Here is a 4,248-nt window from a genome sequence, read left to right as displayed (position 1 = left end):
TTGGCATCCTCGCTGGCATCTAAGTGGCATCCACGTCACATAAAAAATTAGCTTTCTCTCTCTATGATAAGTGCTTGTGCATAAGTAATACGAGGTATTTTTTCCTTACATTGAGCATTACTTTTCTCAGATTTTATCATTTATTCGTATGTATACGTGTTCTTTTATGCATATAGGGTTGTGGAGACAAGTGTAGAAGAAAGAAACCAAAAGTAGATCATGGATGCAATTTGTTGATGAAGTCTTGGAGTGAACAAACGTGAAGCACAAGCTATGCACAAAGACAATTGGATGTGTGCCAACCTCCATTGTACTCAAGAGAATACACAAATTGGAGGGACACAAAGGCAGTCACACTGATATGTTCCAACTTGTGCAATACTAGCAAGATCTTCGTCAATGTGATTTCATTGAAGATGCAACCCGATCTACTGCATGGATATGTGCCCATTCATGTGGCCTCGATGATAAGTGTGGATTCGGGAGTATTTTGGCGAAGTACTATAGCAGTACTGTAGGGAAACACGGTAGCAAAATCACTGTAGTAGCTACTGTTCATAGCTCGCAGGAAATCAACTTCTGAAAATTCACACGGGCTTGTGGAAATTCCACACGCCCATGTGGATACCCAATTCCTGCCCTATAAATACTGCAATTTCAGACGTTTTGGAGGATCTTTTTCCCATCTTTTCCCCCATCTTTAGAGCCACTCGTGGCTATGGTTTGGAGAGGCTTTGGCTAGGTCTTTAAAGTGGTTCTACGGCCTTTGACACCGGGTTCTTTCGGAAGATAGTTATTGGGGGAGTTTTCACTGGTATCGATTTGGCGAGGTGTGCCCTATGCTTGATGAGGGAACCCTTAGAGAAGATGAGGTAACTCCACAAGACTATCGGTACGGACTATGAGGGGGTTTTACTTATGAATTATATGTTTTTACATTCGATTTCATTGTTGATTGTATATTGCTCCATGGAGAGCTAAACCCCTAATGGGTGCTTGGACTTGTAAAGCCTAGGATGATTTTGTTTCATTGACCTTTTTTTATGTTTCTTTAATTAATGTTTTAATTGAATTCCAACCTTGAATTCTTGTTGATTTGATTTTCCTTAGAGTGACACTGGGGTTGAGAATCAATATTAGTAATCCTTGTGAATGACTGACACTTCATTAGGATTAGACAAACCTAGGTTGGAGAGGGTCGAGAGGGTGAGTTACGAGGTAGCGGAACATCTCATTTCCCTTCCGGTGTGATTCATCCTACCTCCATATTCTAAAACTTCTTTGTGGCCACAATAGAGTGAAGTGCTAAGAGACAAACTCCACTGGGGCTTAGTTGCGCGAGCAACAGAGTGAAGTGTTAAAATAATCCTTAGTGCTGGGGCTTAATTGTGACTAGGGGTCTTTCGCTTGGACCAAAGGGTTAGATCTATATTAGGGAATAGGGTTTATCACTTGGAGTTCGTAGAGTTTTAAGCAACCTTGCACAGTGTGAGGCGTCGAGAGTATTCCTTTCCACCAGGGCATAGTATAGGGTTATTCATGGTTGACCTTAGGTTTGGGACCGTGTGTTTTAATATTTCCACGACTCATTAAATATCAGTTAGGAGACATAATGATTAGTTTTGCACTTGAAACAATAGTCCTAGAGTGAGCAATGTCCAGGTGCCTCATTTTCAATTCTTTTGCGTCTCTTTCTTCTTTACTTTATTCTTAATTGTATCGATATTGTTCACACCACTCTTGAAACATCTTCACCATAGTTAAATAACAATTCTAGTGTTTCTGAGCACTATTCCCTGTGTATACAACTACCCACTCACCAGGGTACTTTATTACTTTGACAACTCGTGCACTTGTGGTACACACATACAAGGGGTGTGTCAAGTTTTTGGTGTCATTACCGAGGAATAGGCATTTTGGAAGCATTTTGCACTTTGTTATTTTAGCTATTCATCACTTATTTATTTCACACTTTCTTATTCTTCCATCGTTCTGATTTATTTTTCTTTCTTTAGTTGCAGCTCCAGGTTATGACTAGAGGAAACCCTTCGACTTTAGTTGAAGGAGATCCTAATATTGGAAGAAGAATTCATAGAAGGGGAAAAAAACCTGTGCAAGCAAAGTCAAATCAAGCTGAGATAGAAGCTGAAGGTTCTGATAATATGGCAGAATAGAATAAGCAGCAGAGGACACTCTTAAATTATGTAAAACCCACAGTTTTCGGCACGTAGTCTAGTATTGTGTGGCCACTGATTACAGCTCATAGTTTTGAGCTCAAGTCAGGCTTCATCCAGATATTGCAGTAGTCGACACAGTTTAATGGTTTAGCTGATGAGGATCCGAACAACCACATCAAGAATTTCTTGGAAGTGTGCGACATGCTCAAGATTAATGGAGTAACGGATGATGCTATCAAGTTGAGGGCCTTCACATTTTCCTTGAAGGGGAGAGCAAAGCAGTGGTTGCATTCATTACCTAGAGCGTCGATCACTACTTGGAAAGAGATGGTAGAAGCTTTTCTTGCCCGATATTTTCCTCCTGGAAAATCTGAAAAGCTTAGGAATGAAATATCCTCTTTTGTGCAAACGGAATTGGAGTCTCTTTTTAAGACATGGGATAGGTTCAAGGATCTCCTGCGGAAATGTCCTCAATATAGGTTCTCCAAGTGGATGATTATTCAAACTTTCTACAATGGTTTGAACCCAAGCACAAAGCAATTGCTTGATGCAGTAGCAGGAGGTACCTTAGGAAGCAAGACCCCTAAAGAAGCCCGGCATCTCATTGAAGAAATGGCTATGAACAGTTATCAGTGGAACACACGAGACAGAAAGAAAGTAGCCAGACTTCATGAGATTGATGCAGTCACATCGTTGGTGGCCCAGGTTGAGTCATTGAGCAAGAAGTTAGACACTCTAACTTCTCCTAGAGTGGCGGCCATAATGAGTTGCACTGGGTGTGGGGGAGGACATACTTCATCTGATTGCCCGATTGCTATTGGGGGTATATCTTCAGTAGAACAGGTTGACTTTGTAGGTAATGTAATGAGAGGTCAAGGAAATCCGTATAGTAATACCTACAATCCGGGGTGGGAAAGCTACCCAAACCTTTCTTAGAGTAATCAAGAACAACAGAAGACTATAGCACCATCGGGTTTCCAACAACAACAACAACAAGCCCCGAACATGGAGAATAGAGTTTCAGGGTTGGAAAACAGAATGACCGACTTAGAGAAGGCTTTGACCAAGCTCATTCAATCGTCGGATACAAAATTTTAATCAGTTGAAACCACACTTCACAACCATACCGTATCATTGCACAACTTAGAGAAGCAAGTGGGCTATATTTCGAAGTCACTATTGGAAAGACCTCAAGGGAGTTTCCCTAGCAATACGGAGGCAAACCCAAGAGGACATATGATGGCGATCACTTTGAGAAGTGGTCGTGAAGTTGAAGGTAGGCTCCCTAGTGAGAAGACCAATGTTGTGTCAACCGAGGTCGTGGAGGTTAAGGATAGAGCCAAAGAGAAGGAGGTGGCATCCCCAACTTATAAGCCAAGAATCCCTTATCCTTCAAAATTGAAGAACGACCAAAATGATGAGCAATACAAGAAGCTTTTGGGTCTATTCAAGCAGCTGCACATCAACATTCCATTTGTAGAGGCGTTGTCTCAAATGCAATACTATGCAAAGTTTCTCAAGGACTTATTGACCAACAAGAGGAAGTTGGAGGAGAGTGCATCTGTGATCTTAGATGCTTCATGTTCGGCGGTGTTGGAAAATAATATGCCGAACAAGAAGAAGGACCCCGGAAGCTTTATCATTCCATGTAACATTAGTAACTTAGGTGAAGAAAAGACATTGGCGGATTTGGGGACTAGCATCAACGTCATGCCTTACACATTCTTTCAGAAGCTAGGCTTGGGAGAGCCTAGGCCTACTCAGATGACACTTCAATTGGCCGATCGAACAGTTAGATATCCGAGGGGCATCATTGAAGAAGTACTTGTGAAAGTTGACAAGTACATATTTCCTGTGGACTTTGTAGTGTTGGATGTTAATGAGGATGTTGAGGTTCCATTGATACTTGGGCGGCCATTCTTGTGCACTTCCAAAGCTCTTATTGACATATGAGGAATTGAGTGACATGATGACATGTGGATGCCATCATTGATGCCAGCACATATGCCATGCCATTCAAATAGTATGTTCGGGAAGGTTGTTCAATATGAATAGCATTACTCTAAAAGTT

The 4,248-nt window shown here is 41.5% G+C and overlaps 1 non-coding gene across 1 annotated transcript; it reads right to left on the bottom strand.

The window, feature by feature from the left end:
* Positions 1-2,552: 2,552 nt before the first annotated feature.
* On the bottom strand, positions 2,553-2,659 carry LOC120281576. The gene has a single exon (XR_005542714.1). It is a non-coding gene; the product is annotated as a small nucleolar RNA R71 (small nucleolar RNA).
* Between the last annotated feature and the right edge of the window lie 1,589 nt (positions 2,660-4,248).

This window comes from Dioscorea cayenensis, chromosome 17, assembly GCF_009730915.1.
Source record: "Dioscorea cayenensis subsp. rotundata cultivar TDr96_F1 chromosome 17, TDr96_F1_v2_PseudoChromosome.rev07_lg8_w22 25.fasta, whole genome shotgun sequence".
Lineage (NCBI taxonomy): Eukaryota > Viridiplantae > Streptophyta > Magnoliopsida > Dioscoreales > Dioscoreaceae > Dioscorea > Dioscorea cayenensis.
The sequence above is the reverse complement of the archived record's forward strand: the minus strand, read 5'-3'. Positions and strand labels throughout refer to the sequence as shown.